The sequence below is a fragment of the Rattus rattus genome, chromosome 1 (assembly GCF_011064425.1).
Source record: "Rattus rattus isolate New Zealand chromosome 1, Rrattus_CSIRO_v1, whole genome shotgun sequence".
Taxonomy (NCBI): Eukaryota; Metazoa; Chordata; class Mammalia; order Rodentia; family Muridae; genus Rattus; species Rattus rattus.
The window spans coordinates 104,606,628-104,628,917 of record NC_046154.1 but is presented as its reverse complement, the minus strand read 5'-3'; positions in this window follow the sequence as shown (position 1 = coordinate 104,628,917).

Genomic DNA, 22,290 nt, shown 5'->3' with positions numbered 1-22,290 from the left:
GGACAATTGGAATTTAGGTTATCCCAAAAGGTGTTGCCTGTATGTGGGATATGTTCTTCTAGTTGGGCTGCTTTGCCTGGTCTCAATGGGAGAGGAAATACCTAATCTGGCAGCAACTTGAGTGGGAATAGCCAGGAGCCCCCACCTGCTCAGAGAAGAATGGATGGGGGAATTTGCAAAGGATTGTGGGAGAGAGTGACTGGGAGGTGGTCAGTGAGCAGGATGTAAATTGAATAGGTAAAAAAAAAAATAAAAAACTGTAAATGAAATAATCATGATGCTTTCATTACAAGAGTAAGTTATTTTTATATTCTAATTATGCTATTATGGAATACAGATAAAAACCCCACTAGTACTCTACAAAAAAACCAAAACAACAACAACAACAACAAAAAAAAAAAAACAGAGAAAGGTTAGGTGTCATTTGATATGGGCCACCAGGTCTTGTTGGGAGTACTTGTGTGTGAATTGCTGTCATTATCAATGTACCCTGTTATTCCATGTTGCGTCACACCATGTATGCTGGTTGCCAGCAATTGGATTAGCTTCTTATTAACAGTGATGACAGAGAGCCTTCATTTGGTTGAAGCCTACTCTATCATCTGTACACCAAATCATTCAGTGAACAAATACATATTACTTGAAAATTATATGCTACACGTCATTTAGAGAAAATGTAAGTATATATTTATTATTCTACTCAAAAAACATGATTTAAAATGGAGTCAATGTTGTGTTTGCCATCAGTATAGCTTTTCAAATCTTTTAGCTGCTTAAATGGTACCAGCACTTCTTTGCTCTTCCCCATCTATCACTCTGGCTCTCAATTCTTCACTATTCTAGCTTTGCTGTTGCTTTATACCCATTCTAAAGGATCTATTCTAGGTTAAGCCAAATAGTTGTTTAATTTAAAACCTAAATACAACATTCCAGTACACTGCAGGTAGACTGCTGGGATCTGGCCTCTCCAACCTGGGAGCATGCTGAATGAAGACATCATATTATTGAAATTGCAAAAATGTGGATTATGAGGAGAAATATGGAGAAAATAGCAATAAATTACAAGAATGTAGTTCTACAGTGCAGTTGGGCATTTGCAGTGTTTTAACATAAATAGTTCTGTGAGGCTAGTTTCCAAATGAACCCAGCTCAATTTTCTCTCAATTGCATTTTAGGAACAGAAGAATGAGGGAGTGATAATAATGTATGCTTGTTAGCTAGATACAGTACAGAAATAGACATTATTGTCCAGTTTTACTTATTTAGAATATCAGCGTATAATAGGAGATGAAACAGCCATTAACGTCTCATACTGTGCTACTTATATTTATATTTTTCTGTATTATCATCTTACAGAACCAGACTATTCGACTGATTTCTATACATTCCAGTTAAATAAACTGTGCTTTCTCAAGTGCTAAGTGCTCATGGTCTTGCCACAGTGACTCTGGAGTGAAATGAACCACTTCAGTGAACATAGTAATAAACTAGACATGCTATGCTATGTTGTATTGGGATTCAGATACCAAGAGCAGAGCATACCAAATCCTAGGAAGCATCAGAAGGAAGCCAACCAAATGTTGTCCTATAATTGGAAAATAATTTCTCAATTGCTTGCTGGGGAATGGCACATACTCAGAAATTAAAAAACTCTAAGTATATTTACATATGCCTCTCAATATGTATATACTTAAAGATTTATGCACACACATATATGATACATGTGTACATATATCCTATATACATATGTTTGTGTAAAAATGGCCTTGTATTTTATAGATGCAATTACTTATATAGCTACACAAAATATTTATATAGATATGTGACTCTTATTCTTTTCCTCTCTTGGAAGGAACAGACATCCATGGCATAGAAAAATTAGGTGCAAAGGTTGTGTTTTAAGGAACTGAATGTACTTGGGTCATAAACTATATATCTAGAAGATAGTTTGGTAAAGAAGTGAAACATTCACATTTGATCCTAACAACTTGAGACTAGATAGCATTTCTACGGGAAGAAGAAATAAAGGACGTACAAGTCAGAGTGCCTGTAATTAGAGGACCCTTGTCTTTAAAATCTTTGTTGAGCATAGAGGTGAAAGGGAGAGAGAAATCTGTTGGGTTTATGGGCTTTCAAGTGCAAAATGCAATGGAAACCTGCAAATTTCCTAGGAAAAACACAGGACAGAAGTAGCAAGACATCAAATAAAATTAGTATATCTAAGCAGATAATCTTCATCAGCCATGGATCTGATATGAAAATTGTATAATGAGCTTTACACTCTTGAGAGAAGGACAAGTAGCTACTGTTTGTGTTCTGAAAGGTAATTTCAACACTGGGGTAGAAAAAAATGATCCTGTGTACATAAGAACATCTATATGCAAATGGTGGCTGTGATTGACAAGTGACATCCAACTTTGGAATTGGATTTCAGGAGATGCAAGCATGAGCTTGGGATGACCTAGTTCAGTTGTTACATCCACCATGTCTTTGGATAATGCTAACCTTTAGAATTTTGAAAAAATTCAGGAAAGTGAGAACTCTGTATTCATTTAATTTATAGTTGTCTTTCTTTGGAATTATCAAAGATTAATGCAGGGACTTAGAATTTGTTGCAAATAGTTATTGTTTTACACATATATGTTGGAAGAGCTATATTCATAGACATTACATCTGTGTCAATGGTAATAAAATTCCATGTGGATTAGGACTGGTAAGTAAAATAAGGATCTAGTTACATTTGAATTTTAGTGAACAATGTGCTGTTTAGAATATGTGATAAATATATATGATATAACCTGTTTTGACTAAAATTTAAATTGAACTCGGGCCCTGGGTGGGTGGTGGTAAGGCATGCCTGTAATTCCTGTGTTTGGGAGTCAGAGGCAGCTGGATCTTTGTGAGTTTGAGGTACAGAAAAATTCCTGTCTCAAAAAACAAAAAGGAAAAACAAAACATAACAAAATATAAAAGAAAGAAGCCAACAATGGCTCTGCTCTTTATTTGCTAAATTCACAAATCTAAGTATTCATGAAAGACCTAAACTCTAAAATATCAGTCATAACATTTTATATGTATATGTGCAAGGTGTGTGTGTGTGATGTTTATGCAGATGTGTAGGTATGGGAGTAAACATACCAGAGCACCATTACTTGAATGCCAGAGAAGGTTACTGAGTATCCTGCGCTGTTGCTCACCTTCCTTTTTTTTTTTTTTTCTTCTTTTGACATGGGGCTTCTCATCAGTTCTGGAACTAGACTGACGACTGACAGACAATTCCCAGGAACTAATTCTTTCTTGTATTCTCACCCAAGTGTTAGGATCATAAAGTGTGTGTGTGTGTGTGTGTGTGTGTGTGTGTGTGTGTGTCTGTGTGTCTGTGTGTCTGTGTGTGTTGTCTGTGTGTGTGTTTGTGTGACTTGAGAGACAAAAAATTCAAAAGATAATGGAAAAATAGCAAATTAAATTATGATTAAAATATATTTTCAATAAAATTCTGAGGGATTATTTTTCAAGAAAACAAGGACAACTAAACTTCCAGAAAGGAATTTTTATTGAGAATTAGACAATTTCAGGCTTTCAAGTAGCTCAGCAGTAGAGCAATTGTTTACTATGGATTAAGTCAGCTTCAGTGTCCAGTGTCCTACACACACACACACACACACACACACAGACAAACATACACACACACACAAACACACACACACACACACCCACACACACACACACAGACACACACACACACACACACACACAGACAAACATACACACACAGACAAACATACACACACACACACACACACAGACACAGAGAGAAAATCAAGAAAAAAATAATACAGCTTTATTGAGTTAAATGTTAAGAAAACCCAGCTTGATAGCAGAGTAAAACGATGAGTGTGCCCGTCTAACTGGAGGGTGGAATATAAATCTGAAGTAACACTATTTTTAAAAAGAACAGGGTAGAAAATTGATTTTAAGGTGAGAAGGATGAAAGGAAGATCAGATACTAGGCTGCTGTTATAGCACATTAAAGAAATAAATGGAGATTAATATATGTAGAGAACATTAGGAATGGATAAGAAGGCTGTTCCTCTACTCTGTTCCTAATAGATCTTTCAAAGTTCAGGAAAAAATAACATTACAAGTTAAAATGGCAGGATTGAGATTCTAATTGAATTTAAGGATGAAAAACGAGGCAAAAAGACTCATGAATTTCTACATAAAGTCAGATGAGATGATAGTACCTAGATATAAAGTAAATCCCTGGTTGGGAGTGGACCAGTTGGTATTTGTCTTGGTTAGAGTTTTCTTGCTGTGAAAAGACACCATGACCATGGAAACTCTTATAAAGGAAAACATTTATGAGGGCTAGTTTACAGTTCAGAAATTTAGATCATTATTATTATGGTAGAAAACATGGTGGTATATAGAAAGAAATGGTGCTGGAGAAGTCGCTAAGAGTTCTATATCGAACGCTTCACTCCTTCTTTAAAAGGGGAACAAGAATACCCTTGGGAGGGAATAGGGAGGCAAAGTTTAGAACAGAGGCAGAAGGAACACCCATTCAGAGCCTGCCCCACATGTGGCCCATACATATACAGCCACCCAATTAGATAAGATGGATGAAGCAAAGAAGTGCAGGCCGACAAGAACTGCATGTAGATCTCTCCTGAGAGACACAGCCAGAAAACAGCAAATACATAGGCGAATGCCAGCAGCAAACCACTGAACTGAGAATGGGACCCCCGTTGAAGGAATCTTAGAAAGAACTGAAAGAGCTTGAAGGGACTTGAGACCCCATATGAACAACAATGCCAACTAACCAGAGCTTCCAGGACTAAGCCACTATCCAAAGACTATATACATGGACTGACCCTGGGCTCCAACCTCATAGGTAGCAATGAATAGCCTAGTAAGAGCACCAGTGGAAGGGGAAGCCCTTGGTCCTGCTAAGACTGAACCCCCAGTGAACTAGATTGTTGGGGGGAGGGCGGCAATGGGGGGAGAATGGGGAGGGGAATACCCATACCGAACGGGAGGGGGAGAGGTTAGGGGGATGTTGGCCCGGAAAACGGGAAAGGGAATAACAATCGAAATGTAAATAAGAAATACTCAAGTTAATAAAGATGGGGAAAAAAAAGAAAAAAAAAAGAGTTCTATATCGAGATCAGCAGGCAGCAGGGAGAAGGAGCAACTCTGGACCTGTATGGGGCTTCTGAAACTCTACAGTTACAAACTTCTTCCAACAAGGCCACTCCTACTCTAAGACCTGTCAATAGTGCCATTCCCTATGAGCCTATGGGGGCCATTTTTATTCCAACCACCACAGCATTGTAAAGTTATTTATTTATATTTAGTTCTACTTTGAGATGCATGCAGGGCAACTGAGAGATAACTAGACAACAGAATAGGAGGAAGTTATATATTTAAGATAAATGTAGTTATCAGATAGTTTGTTGGTTTTTAAGATGCATGTGGCAGAGGTGTACAAAGAATTACAAGATTATCTTAAAAGAAGCCCTTTAAAAGTGAGCTCAAAAGAAGGCTGCACAAATGGAGATCAAGGGACGACAGAAGACATGGCCACGAAACAGTAAAAAACATTTAGCATACTTTTATTGAGCACAAGGATTTTCAAGAAAAGCATCAATGTCAAATGATAATATTCAAGCATGGATGGCTAAAATTTTGTTTATCTTAATAATCAAGGTGTTCAATAGTGATATCTCACAGTTATACCATTGATAACTCTTTTCCAGGTTGAAAAAAGGATGGACATGATCACATGATTTTAGGAAATTGTTTGAAGTGTTGGCAATATACAAGCACAGATTACAGTGTCTGCTTCATCCTTCATAATGAATGTGACTCCTAGAAGTCTATCTTTTAGGTTCCTGATGATGAAATTGAAACTAGAAGGCAAGAAGATGAGCACAACCATGAACATCTGTGATACCAGCACAAGGGATACCTAATTAGAAAAGCATTATGAGTTCAATGCCTGTCTGGGCTATATAGTAAGGACATGTTGAAAAAAAAATCAAGCAAAAATAACTCGTTGGCACAAGATATAAGAAAAATAAAGTTCAAAGCTCAGCCCCTGGCCTTTGCATGTGTAAAAGGCTAACTGCAGACAGATAGACAAAAGTTTAAGAGTTTGAAGCCAACAATAGCACATGATAGATTGGCAGCATTAACCTAGACATGAGGATGAAAAATCCTCTACAAAAGGATTTTTCTTGAAAGAGTGGTCTCCAATAATTGCTTAGTCAAAAATGTTTGGCAGAAATGGAAGCCTACCTATTTTCCCTTTAATGGAAGTTTGTCAAATATACTTACCTGATATAAAAGAAATTAGTTGAAGATCAATAAATCCTCCAGAAGCATTTAAATGTGGTCAAGTGCAATGATTAAGTAACTATTAATTATTCTTATACAGTGAAAAGAACACCTAAGACAAGATAATTTGAAACACGTGTTAGTAGTGTCAAACTATATTTGGAGACTTACAAGGATATTGTTTCAGATCCTGCCATTTGCCTTTCTTTAATATCAGGGAAAAGGTTGCTGTGATATCTATTCTTAGTTGTCATCTTGACTACATGTGGAAAGAACTAAACTTCTGTAATAGGGGCACACTAGTGATCCAAATCTTGAGGCTGGAAGACATAGGCTTCTGACCTAGACCTTGACATAGAAATCATGAAGCTTTGTGGCCATGAAAAGTTTAGAACCAGGCAAGTTAGTACGTGCCTTGAATCCAAGGAGAATGAGGCAAGCAAATCTCTGAGTTCAAGGCCAGCCTGGGACAAAGCAAGTTCCAGATCCAGACATGGTGTTACGCACCTTTAATCTGGGCTACACCTTCTGCTGGAAGCCTACATACGACCATAATTAGGCAGAGGTTGAGTACTGTTTGTTTGTGTATTAGTCTGGGTTTTCTAGAGTAAAAGAACTTATAGAATAAATCTTTCTATCTATATATAGAAAGAGCATTCATTAGAATGACTTCTAGGCCATGGTCCAGCTAACCCAACAATAACTGGCTATGAACAGAAAGTCCAGGAACACAGAAGTTCCTCATTCTAAGAGACCAGATGCCTGAGCTGATCTTCAGTAGAAGATGGAGTCCTGAAGAAGTAGCTCTAATGCCAGTGAAGGAATGGACTTGCTAGCAAGGCAAGAACAAGCAGGCAATGAAGCATAGGCTCTCTCCTTCTGCGTCCTTATGTAAACTTCCAATAGATGGTAAGTACCATCTTAGAGGTGTGTCTTCCTGCCTCAAGATCTGGGTTAAAGGCCCATTTTTTCCCAGTTTAAAAGATTTGTATTAAAGGTGTGTCTTCCTAGTTCAGGGATCCAGATTAGAAATAGACCTTTCTACTTTAAATTAAGCAAGTAAGTAAGCAAGCAAGCAAACAAACAAACAGACAAAATCCCCTCAGAGCTGTTATCTCTATTTTTGAATTTTAGTTAATTCTGACATCCAAGAATAGCAACCACCCTGTACAATGTGCAAGCATTTATTACTGGGTAATTCTTCTCCGTTTTGCTATATATTATCATTTAAGGATTTAGACCTTGTAATTACATTATTTGTCTTAATATTTCCACTGTAGTGATAAAACACCATGGCCAAAAAGCAACTTGGAGTAGAAAGGGTTTATTTACCTTACGCTGATACACCACAGCTGTCAAAGCACATTAGTTTATGGTAGGAACACTAATAGGGTAGGAACCTGGAGTTAAGAGCTGTATCAGAGAGCATGGAAAAATGCTGCTTATCTGTTTGCTTGCTCAATCTGCTTTGTTATAGGACTCAGAACCACCAGCCCAGAGGTGGCACCACCCACAATGGGCTAGAGCCTCCCACATCAATCACTAATTAAAATAATGCACCATGGACTTGCTTAGAGACAAGTTCTGTGGTGGACATTTTCTCAGTTAAGAGGACTTCTTCCCAAATGACATCAGCTTGTGTCAGGTTTACATAAAACTAACGATCACCCAGCAGCATTTAGATTGGTGATAGTGGAAATACTTTAATATTCAAGGCTCATGAAATATTTTGAAATGCTGAAGTATTGTATCTAAATATAGTATGACTATTACTCCAGCTGGGAACATAAGATTAGAAAACAAGAAGTAATATGGCATAGAAATCTCAGAGAGGTAAAAGTGATAGGGTTAATTTGGTAGATAAAACAGTAAAAGATTCAGTAGGTTGTAATTCAATATTTCAAAAATGGAACTGCTTTATAGAGTAGCAAACATAGATTACTAAAGAGAAAATGTCTTGAATGAGATCCTTAGAGTTGAGGTTAACAACAATCAAATATGTATATGTTTCTAAAAAGTATGAAACGACGTAGATTAATTGAGTTATATAAATAGTGCACAAATTGAAATGGCTATATGCAATGAATCACGTATGTCTTCTATGAATGTAAGGTAGTAAATGGAAGCTTTATAAATACCTCTGACAAGAAGGACCAGAGTCACTCAATGAAATTCCAGTAATCTGAGATTCAAATGCATGTATAAGAGCAAAAAATCTCAGCCAGCTAAATTTGGGCAGAGGTTAAGGTAGGGCTCATGGAATCTCAGGGAACTCTTGGCCATTGGCAGCTCCTCAGTAGATGCATCCCCTGAGAGGGTGCCTAGGCTTCAGTGGATGGTGCTATGCCCACATACATACATACCAAATAGACTCAATGAGTTTTAAAAAGAGCACATAGAAGTGGCAGGGAACATTGGTGGAGGAAGATAGAGAGAAAAGAGGAGGGAGCAGAATTGATTGAAACATATTATATTCATTGACGAAAATCTTCAGATGTAAAAAGAGTACTTACAGGAAACAAGTTAGAAAAATGAGGGAATTACATTGCACTTTTTGATATGGGCATCCACACAACGTAAGCCAATGGTTAAATTTTATTGGGGATGCTTCCTGCAGAGGCTGTGTTTTCAGAGAGAGTCTCATTTGTTCAAGGGTGATATGAGTAGATGAAGACTACCATGTGCAGAACAGTGTCTAGAAAGAACTGAGAAATGGAGGATGGTAACATGAGAGTAGCTTTTCAAAGTAATATACTTTGGGAGGTCATCAAGATCAAAGAAAACAAAGAATTGGTTAATGTTTAATTAGTTACTTTTTTGTTTCTATGGTGCTGGACTTTGAACCACAGCCCGTAAGCATATGATCTATCCTTGAGTCACACTCCTAGCCCAATATTTGAGGTATTAGTTAACCTTTTAACTAATCATAGATCTCTCTAGCTATGATTTCAAGAATTGAGGAAAGCAGGCTGCAGAACCCTGATTTTCAAAAGCTGTTGATGGCAGAGTTTGGATTATAGATGATGTAGGGGTGTGGGGCAGGCCTCAGGTTGTGAAGAGTATCCACAGGCCTTGAAGCAAATATAGGACCAAACATATGGTAGCTAGAGAAGCACTCAATGACAGGAATCATAGAGGTTCACTGAGAGCTTTTATGTTTCAGGGTATGTATCTGCATTCTACAAGCAGCCTTATTGCATCATTAAAGCTACATCTCTCTTTATTTTTGTAATTTGATGCCTAAGTCACAAGGGAACAGGATTCTTTCTCTCTCAGAGGCTATGCCAAGGGGTTCACTAAAATAAAAACTATACAATTGAACATATTCAATCCAAAGGCCTGGGTTTCTTTAACATTTTCTCGGGAAAAATCCATTCTGTTGTTTGTTTTCTTTCTTTCCGTTTTCTTTTACTCTGCATCATTTGTCTTTTGTGTATATATCCAGAATATCTCAGGTAGAGCCAATTCACTCAGCACATCAAATTTCACTGTCTCGTTCAAGTGGAGAAGTGAACTGCCCTGACATTTTTCCTGGGCATGGTGATAATTGGTAGAGTGGTTGGGGCCAGGTTTACCCAGCTGGTCACCTGCATGGAGAACAGCTTTTCTATTAAAGTTAATTCACCCATGAAGGACCTTTGCATATGATGCTTCTTCCAGGTGGGGACTGTGATGACTCATTCTACTCAGATACCTAAAGAAGAAAGGTTTGGGTTATTTTTCATTCAAAGCAAGCAAAGAGCTGATAAGCAGCTGCCTGTACAGTTAGAGAATTTGCTGGATTTTAATTCTCTTTTTGCTTTGGGACAAGATTCTGTATCTTTCTAATTCTTAAGCCTTGTTGAGCCTCAGAATCATCTAAAGAGGTTTTAAAATTTTCAATATCTAAGCCGCACATAGTGATCTTGATTCACTGTATCTTGTACTGGGCATAAAATGTACTTTGAAATCTACCTGGGGATCACTGATTTATAGCAGAGGGTTACAACTTTGCTATGGGATTGAGGTAGGAAGACAAAGACTACTTTATTCAGGCCCCAATTACCAAGTGATATTGTTGATCTAAGCACTTTGTTAGACAGAGATGCTTACCTACCTGATAGGAATGCTTGGGAGTGTATCCCCACAAAGGTATAAGAAGAGAAATAGAAAACACTTGATGCTGATAAGATACAGATACTAGGCCACTACTTCTCTTCACCCTTCGCACTTCAGATCTTCATAGGATTAAAGTACAAATACTTCAGGGCTTGCCTTGAGGTGAATGTAGCAGGCTTAACACTCAGTTCTCTGCATCAATAAATCACTCCAAATACTTTACTCACTTTACTATTTCTCTCATTACTCTTTTTATTCATTATAATTTATTTACTTATTTATTTTTATTTAACTTCTCATTATCATACAGTTTTCATGCTGGCCTTTTGCATGCAATGTAGCCAAAACTAGACTCAAATACTTGATCTCCCTGCCTGTACTTCCTGAGTGGTGGGACTGCAAGTGTATGCAACTGCGCCTGGCTGCTCCAAACACTTTAAACAAACACTAATAATTTCTCCAAACTCAAATGTCATTTGTGCAATCCAGAGACTGTCTATAATGGCAGGATTCAGTCATGCAAAGACTGGGACAATGTTGATGAGGTTTATTCTAAATGAGAAAGAACGCAAGTTGGGGGGGTGGGGATAAAACGAAATTAAGAAGTGTTAGAATGATGCTAGAAAATGGAGTTTCTGTTATTTCAGCCCAGTGTTATGTGACTGAAGTAGAAAGGGCAAGAGAGAGTCAGTGCCATGATGATCGGTAATGAGCCAGGATACTCTAAGGTGAAAAGAGCATTCATAAAACTGATTGCGTTCATGCACGGAGCAGAGCTGTTTTTTACAATGCACATTTAGTGCATTTCTTAGATTACTGAGATAATGGCAACGGTGAAGGGTCTTTGCACAGAACTTACCTATGTATTTCACTATTCATTTTCTTCTCTATGCAATCGTCACATGGAGAGAATGTGATCTTCCATGTTAAATCCTTTTTCTTTACTGTGTGTTTGTCTTGCAGCAGTCTCCTTCACACAGCAGTGATTTAAAACATTTTTTTTTCTTTTTAGGAATCGCATTTACCCAAGTAGACAAATGGATAGTTCTTTGCCCACTAGCTTATGTCTATGGTATCAGATATCTTAAATGTTGGGCGGAGAGACTGAATTGTGGGGTCAATTGTTGGAAGGTTGATGAAGGAGAAACAGACCTTCTGCTTTAGGCTTGGATAGAAAGCTTAGAAGGCCTGACATACATCTTCCTATAAGACACAGCCTACCAGCATTTCAGCCATCAGAAGTACAGTATGCCCAGAAAATTTAACTTGTGAGTCCAGCTATCCTCTGACTGAGACAAAGTTCTCTCTCTCTCTCTCTCTCTCTCTCTCTCTCTCTCTCTCTCTCTCTCTCTCTCTCCTCTCTCCATTCAATATGTGGATTTGAATTGGGATTTCTAATACCTTCAAGCAAAAAGAGTCATGATTAAAATTTCCTGAAGCAGAAAGCTATTTACTCACTGAAAATTAGGGTTCCTTATGGCTCAAATACAGTGTGTAAAAAAATAAGCTTTTAGAAACATTCTGATAGTAATCAATTGTTCAAAGAGTGCATCCAAGTGGAAGTATTTGAAATTATTGTGAGAGATATGCTAAAATATTGCTTGGAATGTAAAAGCACCAAAGAGGAAAGTGATGGCATGGTGAAAAAGATGGGGTAAGGAAAAGGAATTGTGGAGGGGAAGAGAGGGAAGGAGAGAAGAGGGAGAGGGAAAGAGGAAGAGGAAGAGAGACGGAGAGGGAGAGGAGAGAGAATGTGAGACTCTTTAGGAACTTTCATATAGGAAAATGAAAAGCATATTCACGGAAAAATATATTACGACTATCTGTCTACCAACCCAAAGGCTGCCTTATGCTTCTGGAAACAACGGGTTATTTGTTTTAGTCTTAACTCTGAGATTTAAAGATGGAAAAAGAGTAGGGAGACTAAATAGTTAATATACTTTAGTGAATTAATTTTGTCTTGATGCTATGCCAAACCACCTGACAAAACCACCCAAGGAAGGGTTATGCTGTGTCACAGTTGAAGAGTGACCCTCTTTTTGGTGAGGACTTCATGGCATTGAGGGTGAATCAGCTGTTTACATTGGGTTCACAGCCAGGAAGCACAAAGCAAAGGATAGTTGCAGTCATCTCACTTTCTCCTGTTTATTCAGAGAAAGATGCTATCTCACCGAATAATACCACACACATTTATGGTGACTCTTTCTATAATAATTAACCTAATTGAAATAATCTCTTACACAGCAGCCAAAAGACTAGTTTCCATGGCAATTCTAATGCCTATCATGTTGATAACAAAAAATTAACCTTCGCAGAGGCTAAAACTACCAGGTAGATGTGAAAAAATTGAAAATGCTTTACCTGTATTAAAGTGTAATAAATCATTAAAATTTCTTTTGAATTAGCATGCACAGTTTTCCACTAGATTAATCTGGTCATAATTATTTTAACTTTTTACAGACTAAGAGACAAATTATATGTAGTCTGGAGGAGTGAAAATTCTGGAGCTAACCTCAATGAGAGATGGGCTTACGCAAAGTCAAGGTATCAAAGGAATAGAGAGATTAGCCAGTGGGTGATTAGGAAGATGGTAAAAATAAAGTTAGGTAATCCATTCCCCATCCTACTTGAGCTGTCATGAAATTAATCTTACAGCATAAGTCTCAATTGGAGCCCTAGTCATGTTTGTTTCTGGGACTCAGACATATCCGTACATGCCAAGAGAACCAGTAAGATAATTAAAAGATATTTCTTGATAAGCAAAGTTGATGGAATTCATCACAGATTTTTCTCTTTGATCTTGTTTGAGGAGAGATCCTGAATCAATCTTGGTGTTGCCATGGAGTCAATTCTTTGCTTTCTGGTCAGATGTTAGAACACTACAACATATGAATAATAATAAGAAAACGAATTACAGAAAAAGATTTCAATACAAGAATGAGCTTCAAGCATCAAAATATTATTTTCTCACTAAAGAAACTTCATGCAAATGCAAGGTATCTTCACTCGCTCCATGGTAGCCTCTGTCGCACTAGGCAATTCTAGAGTGTAAACAGTTCAACTGTGGCAATAACGACCTATAGAAACATGGCCTCAGGAAGGACGTGGCAGAACAGAGGGTATAGTACACAGCAGCAGCAGTAACACCAGCAGCACCACTACCAGCAGCAGCAGCAGCAGCAGCAGCAATGTGTTTATTAAAATTACTTACTTACTGGAGGTATCGCCTCTGCCCTGAACAGTGGTGGTGTGTTGTTGGGAGTGATGCCCTTAAAACTCTCCATTATTGATGTTAATATTATAGTTAGAGTTAAGTATGACTGGGTTCACAGAAAATTCCCAGCCAGCTGCAGAAGACTAATACAAATCTGGTGGTCAGGATGACTAGTGATATGACAGACTTGTGATCTTTTGAAAAATACATCTGGTGGTCAGGATGCCTAATGATATGACAAACTTGTGGTGGTCAGGATGCCTAGTGATATGACAAACTTGTGACCTTTCTGACGTTCTGTTGATGTCAACGGATTGCCTGACCACAAGACATGTGTCCTTGACCTGCGTAAATGTTTCCCAGTTCCCCCCTCCTTCTGTTACCCCTGCTATGGTATAAATTCAGCTCTGGGAAAAAATAAATTTGTCACCTTGATCAGTCTCTTGTCTTGGAACCTTCTTTGCATCTCTTGTCCCACATTGTCTCCTAGGTGGTCCCCAACCTCCACTGACTGCCCTGTGGGCCAGGGAAAACTGGCGGGCAGATGTGAGGCTTTTGGAGGTCACAGAGGAGAGAACGCCATTCACCAGGGAAGGATAGGCCTATCTATTTATCACAGAAGCACCAGAGAGTGACTTTGGCATGATATGATGCCACAGTACCAGCCATGAGACATTCTGGGAGATTATAGAGCAGGTGCAGATCTTAAGGTAAGTTTCGGTGATGGGACAAGCATTCTACAGCCACCTTTGGTGACAGGACTCGAGGAGTCATTCAAGACATGAGGAATAGGGTTAAGAAAAAAGATCTAAAGAAATTCTTAGACTTTGTAGGAAATATTTGTCCATGATTCCCCAGGAGGGAACAATTGAAGTAAAAAGAGAGTTAGTGATTGTTTTAAAGACTATTATGAGACTTTTGGCCCTGAAAAAATTCCAGCTGCTGCCTTCAGTTACTTGTCTCTTAATAATGATATCCTTAGAACTATCCCCACCGCAACAAGTTCCTGCCCCTGTGGTCAAAATGCCCAAGGTTATGGGGCAAGGGAACCCCTAAAGTAGTTCCAGAAAGAATCTGTAGCAGGCCGAGAGGAACTTTGTTTTGCCAGACAGAATTCAGAGCAAGTTTTGGCTGGGTTTACCCTAGGATGATATCAGGAGGAAGTCTTGGCATGGGTTCTTCAGCCTACTCCAAATGGAGGCTGTGGCCAAGGTCAGGATCGATGTTTTCTTTTCCATGGGCCTTTAATCCAGTGAGACAGCTTGGTGAAGGGCTGGGGACTGCTACTGGAGTCCTGGAATTCAGAGACATGGGGAAGGCTGTAGTACTATTAAAGGTCTGTACTCCAGTGTTAGCAATCTCTTTATTGGATGTAAGAGGCAGGAAGACCAGCCCAACTGTGACTTCTGCCTCAGGAATGGCAGCGGAAAGAGTCCTTGTAGTCCCAGACAAGCCAGTTATCTCTGACTATAGCTTACTCTCTGATACCTGAGGCTTCAATCGGATCACACTCCCCTAGGCCAGCCTCCCTTCAACACTCTAGAGGTTCAAATGCTTTTCTCTCCTTGTCTGTTGGCTTAAGTTTGCCAGGCATGTCTGACAGTTTGGAAGAAAATCCCCCCGCCAAAACTGGCTTTTCCTCCACACTTACTAAGGTACTACAGGGAGCAGACGAGCCATACAATTCTTTTGTCAGCCACTTGGCATCTAGCACCCAGGTCCTAACCATCTCTCCATCCTTTAACAAAAAGCTTCCAGTTCTTACTGGAAGCTGAGTGTTGTTTAGAGTCTGGGTCTCTTGAGAGGCAGAGCCACTGAGCTGGCATTGAAGGGAGGTACTCCTCAAGGGGAAATCTAAGTCCAGAGAGACAGCTGGTAACACACTCCAGCTGCCCCTCTGCTCGCCTTTCTGTTTCACAGGCACAAAGCTTGCGATCGTTTTGCACGGCCTTTTCATTCCAAGAAAGCTTCCTCGTTCAGCTGTGTGACTGAATGCTGTTTGTAACCCAATCTGGTTGTTCCACCAGCTCACATCGGGCCAGTCCTTAGCTTTCTTGCCTGGCCCCTTTCCCCTGTTCTTAAGAATTTTATCACCTAATACACTGTGTTGTTTGGTTTATAATACCTCCCATACTGCTAATATGCATGTCCCAGAATCCCATTCTGAAGGTCCTAATTCTAAAACAAGGGGATGGTGCATCCCTCTAAATATTAAATTTACCTCTGCAGGTCGAAACCAGGATTGGACATGTGAATATATTTGGGGCCTTAGAATGTTTCAATCAGGTGCCAATACTGGGATTATATTTGCCATAAAATTGTTAAAAGAGCCTCTGCATTCCTACTCCCCGGCTTCTGGGCGCTCACCCCAAGAAGGAGCCCATGGAGGCGCTGAACACAGTGCAGGGTGCACATGACTCCATCTACAGCCTACACTACACTGAGGGAAGAGCTGCACTGCTTTGAGTCCATTGCCATTGCACAAGAAAAATTGGAAGCTCTACCACATACTCCAGGACAGTTGAGATATGTATTCTTCCACAATGACATACCTGTCATAGGGTTTGGCTTTTTTGGATAACGCAATTATGATTGTTGCAGAAACCCAAATTGAGTTGTCTATTGGAATTATTTTGGGAATTTCAACAATGGCAGTCAGCATGTTATCTTTTCCTTCTTTGTATCAACATAATTATTTAATATTCAGTCATTGATACTGTACTGTACTGACTTGGGGTTTGCTTATTTCTTACATAACATGCATGGGATACCTATTTATGTCTTTATTATTTTCCTGATGGTTATAATTCAATGCTGAGGATTCTCCAAATTATTTAAGATGTTTAATATCAGTTAAAATTGTAATTCCTTGTCTATTGGTATCCCTTCTATGATGTTTTATGGTAAGTATTTACAATCATATAAATTCATTCAATTTTTAAACTTCTATTTCTATCCAAAATGGAGGAGTATTTTAAGTATACACGACTATTTTAATTTTGACCCACACTGTCTTTAAAAGTCAGAGGTTAATCAGAAAGAACAATGGTCTGGCCCCCCGTTTACATAAACCATACTTGCTAGCAAGTGTACTTATTTCTGATTGGTTTTTTACCTTTAATTTCCCAACTTTGAGCAATCACAATTCTGGTTTGTGAGAGAAAGGCAGTGCTTGGATACTTCCTGGGTCTTAGAATAGGGTTAAAGAGAGCATGAAAAAGGTCAGAGAAGACCTAGAAAAGAAAAAAAAATGAGAATGAGAAAAAGCTGAGAGCTGGTATCAAAATTGGTTCTCCAACTCCCTTTGGTTGTCCACCCTGCTTCCCTCCCTGTTGGGCCCCTTAGTAGGCGTTCTTTTGATTATATCTTTCAGCCCTGGGTCTATTCATGGACTATTTTCACTGATTTTTGTTATATATAGAAAGAATATATGTATTATTTCCAAGAGTCCTAAAAGGTAAAGTACTGCCCCATCTCGCTATTAAAATCTATTGCTGATTTTAGAAACAGTTAGACAAATATCTGTAAGCGTTACTGGTATTTGAATCCAACAATAGGGAAAAAGGCTGTTTCTCCCCCATTCCCATTTTCCTAGAGTTCCATATATCACCATTGTGACATTGTTAGAGACAAGTCTGTTAACTATGAATTATGGTTACTCTGTCTCTTATGTTGGTCCATTTAGCGTAATAGGTTCAATTGACCTAAATAGCAGATGGTACATTTTATTCTCTTTGGAATTAAAACAGATTGAATGGTTTTCTTGTATGTATCATTGTTGAAGTTTTTGTTCCACATTTAATTAATATAAATAGTAGAAATGACAGCACTCGATGCTCCTGGCATGCATTACTGGATTTATTACAAGCTATTTTATAATTGAGCATTCACATCTATGCAACTGAAATTCAGTAATAAATTAAATGTTTCAAAATTGGATGCTTTAAAAACCAAAATTCTAAAAATATAATCAACATATCAATCATGTTAAGAAGGGGTTATACCTTATCTGCTAAAATAATAATGTGTCATCATCCTGCAGGGTGTTCCAGCAGCACATATCAAAACCTGCAAAATGAGCATTCCCTCTCACCCGGTAATTCCTCTGCTAGATTTTACTCTAAGGACAAAAGTTAAAGATATAGTAAATATCTAACTAAATTCTATCCTTGACAAAATTTGTATGTAAAGTGTGAATAACTTTAAATGTCCATTAGTAGGGTCTTGAATTATAAAACACTGTATCGCAATTCAATGAAAGATTAACTGTTTTAAATTTAACCAGTTATACTTTTGATTTTATTTATTTTTTTATGTTACCCCTTATCAAAAATAGATTCTTTCCTTACACAATGTATTCTGATTACAATTTTCCCTTCTTCTAATCCTCCAAGTTACTTCTATCCCACATCTCATCTGAATCCACTTGCTTTCTGTTTTTCATTATAAAAGAGTGGGCTTTTAAGAGATAACAAACAAATAGGTCAAGACAAAATATAATCAGACAAAACAAAAACCATCACATTGAGACTGGCCATGAAAACGCATAGGGAGGAAAAAAACCCCAAGAGTAGTAACAAGAACCAGAGACCTATTCACTTGCACACTCAAGAGTACCATAAGAAGTATTTACCTGAGAGCTATAATAGCTATGCTGAGGACCTGGTGCAGACCTAGGTTGGCCCTGTGCTTGCTGCTTCCGTTTCTGTGATCTCATACCAGCTGTGCTCAGTTAATTCAGAGGGTTTGCTCTCCTTGTGTCCTGCATCCCTTCTTACATTCTTTCTCCTTCCTCTTCTGTGGGGTACCCTGAGCTCTGAGGGGAAATTGGATGGAGACACCCCACTTACCCTTTTTAAAAGTAACGTATTTTATGTAATCTTTGAAAATTTTACACATACATACAATGTACCTTCTTCATATCCATCCCCCATTTTTTCCTCCAATTCCCGATTTTATAATTTGGTGGCTATAAAAAATGGGTGTTTAAACAATTTAATGCAAAATGCACAAAATGGAAGATCAGGCATACATTCATGATGGGATAAGTTATTTTAACTCAAACACCATTGCAGAGTCTGAAAATGTCCATGAGTGCCAGGGCATTTGAATCTCCTCTTCATTTATGAACACTATTTAAGTTTATTTATAGCATTTTTGGTGTTCTTTCATGTTTATACCATTTGGGGTTATTAACAATGCCATAATTCATTAATTAACATTAAAAACTGCAAATAGGTTCAATACCTCTTAAGGTTTCATTTTGTAATTGGTAAGGTTTCCTTACATCTTGTATTTCTTTTATTTTTTTCACTACAGTTTGCATATTATTTACATTAGGAACATTTCAATATGAAGCGTATGTTATTATAAACAGTGTGGAAGCTCTTTGTTTTTTTTTTGTGTGTGTACGTTTTATGTAAATGTATCTTTTATTCACCAGATGTAACCATTGTCTCTGAGGCTTACTACGGTATAAGCTCACCCTTTCTAGTTCTTTCTGCACTCTGGCTGGCTAAGTTGATTTAGCTGCTCTGACTCTAACTTTTCTCCAAGCTGACTAATTCAATCTCACATCTCTCAGTTTTTCACTGAATTGCTCTGCTTGGATTCAAACTAACACTGCTAATCTGTTCTAATCTGTGGCTCCTCATCTGGCTAGTTCTGCCTTCACCTGCAATTTTGTAAAACTCTTTGCTCTCTCTGTCTCTCTATCTCTCTATCTGTCTCTGTCTCTCTGTCTCTGTCTCTGTTTCTCTCTCTCCCTCCCTCTCTCTCTATGCTGCTGCTGCTTTCTTAACTTACCTCTCTTTCCTGTGCTATTTTCTTAAATAGCCTTGTAAGATAATTCTGTTAAACCTTTCTCTGATTTGACACTTTGTCCCTCAATTAGATGTCACTTTGAAACAAGGTTGCTTCCTTCTTCAAGCTAACTTTATCTTCATTGTTAAGGATTAAAGGTATGTATTAAAGGCATGTCTGAATTCCATGAGGATCTCCCACAGACCCAGAAGGCGTTTGGATGTGAATGTTTACCAGACCAGCAGCTATATTGCTGGATTAAAATTCCTCCACATTTTTAACTTATTTTGTTTTATGAATTTCTAGTAAATGTTAGGACCAAAAGCCTTTTCAAATTAATGTCTAATTCCTAGGCAAACCTATAGGAAGTAGTTCTGTTGGTTCATTGATGAATCATGGTCTCAATTTTATTCTTAATGATACTAAAGTTGTTAATAATACATCTCTTAATTACTTGCAGTGATTAATTGTTCACATTTCACTGACTTTTTAAAACATTGGTAATCAAATATTGTAATATAAAATCTTATCTACTATGTTGCTTTTAAGCATTCCTATAAAATATCTTATGTAATATGTGGTTGCTAAGCAATCCTATTCCCATAGGAAATACATGACTCCTTTTTCTATTTTATTTTTTCCAAAAGAGACATACCTGCTCCCTTTTTCATTTATTTTGGTTCTATTTATCAAAGAAATTAATATCGGTTCTTATGTCAATGTTTCTCCTGTCACCATTATCTGAGTTCTTTATAGATTATACTAAAAATAATCTAACTATATTTTTATATTGTAGATAAAATATTGAGACCTATGGAATCCTAACTCAGTTTTGCTAAATAGAAATCCTTGGCTCATATTTTGTTTCTTTTATTCTTTTAAGCATGGTTTTCATTTTTTATGCAATGGACATTATTTTTAAAAGTCAAGTGATGACATATTCTTTTCTGTCAGAGGTTCATTTTTTCTTGATTTTCAAAGATTTTATTTTCTTCCTATTTTGTATTTATTTTGAATTCTATTCTGAATTCTGGGCTATTCTAAGATTTTTTTCTATTGTTTCTGTTTTTCATGTACATTTTGTATTTTCTTAAGGCAAAAAAATGTTTATATCACAATATCTTTCCATAAAAATATTTTAATGAATAGTTTATGAATGAGTGCTTATGGCTTGGGGTAAATTTGTCTTGCCAGCACTATCATACAAAAACTTTAAATATCTCAGTACTTAGAGAATATAAAACTAATGATCTGGTAGAAATTATATAAGCTCTTGGTAGGTCTAGTGTAGATATTGATGGTAAGAAAAGATGTGGGAAGTTTGACAAAACAACTTCATAACATGAATTAATATATATTATGAGATAATATGTTACATATTTCTATCTCATAAATATATATGTTTGCAAATAAAAACATCCCCAAAATGTATTAAGTCCAAATATGTCACCTATTTCTGTGAAAACTTATATGTTCAAATTGACCAAATCCAAGTCATTTGATTTTCATCATTGATTAAAGGTATGTGAGGATATTTTCTTTGTTGTGACAAATTTATTTTTCTTTAAAGGTTTATTTACTTATTATATATAAGTACACTGTAGCTGTCTTCATGCACACCAGAAGAACGCATCAGATCTCATTACAGATGGTTTGTGAGCTACCATGTGGTTGCTGGGATTTGAACTCAGGAGCTCTGGAAGAGCAGTCAGTGCTCTCAACCACTGGGCCATCTCTCCAACCCAAATTCCTTTTTAATATTCTATCATCTTTATTATTTTCCATAATTTCTTTATGGATTGTAATATGTCTGGCCATCCTTCCTAACATATGGAACACAGTGACAAAGTTTAGTGCCATTACTCTATGCCATGTGAATACCTGTGTTGGAGGCAGTCTGTTTGAATAGGTATTTTGGTTATCATAGTTGAATTATGCTTACATTATTAAGTCGTGTTGCTTTTCCTTACTTGTTTTTTCTGTACACGAATCAGGCACATGATATTCAACCTTTTCTGTGTTCATCACCATTTCAGACTGTTTTTTTAAATAGTCACTATTACTTGCATTTCTCACGTTGTATAGATATTTAATATTTTGATATAGGTTTAATTGCTTGAAGTTATTTGAAAATTAACTTTTTTTTGTTTTCTACAAGAAAACTGCATTCATATAATTATCTTGGGGTATATACAGTACAAATGCTCAATTTTTATTGTTCTTAATGTCCTGATATATTACCATCTAAAATCCAGGAGTGTAATTTTGGTTAATTAATATATTCTTGTATTGTTGTATTAATTCTTATACTCTAAAATTCAGGAGATATTTATGTTAGTATTCAAGATTAAACAAAACAGTGATTCTGTTAAAAATCATCAGAAGTATTGCTTCTCAAAACAATTGTTGAAAACATAATAAAGGCTTATGAAACCCAATGTCATGAAATGTGCAGTCTACTAAAAAGAACTTCTCATACACAAAGACACACATACAATATGTATAGGAAACAATGATAGAGTTTTCTTTGTTCACTTCACAGAAGATGAAAACCAATGGGTGTTGTAACTATTTTGTGAGTTTATGATAGGAAAACAGATAATTTTATGAACCAAAATAATTAACATAGATAAATTATGTAAAGGAATAGTGAAGCAGAAATCAAGTGAAGCTGGTAATAAGACAGCCAATTGCTAATAGGAGTCTAAATGGTGTTATCTTTTAGTTATATACAGAGTTCTTGAAAGCACACAGTATAAAGCCTGACAAAATTGACGGTTAATTTTCATTTAAAAAGCTATGATCTTTTAACAGCATCTATATATTTAAAGATGGGT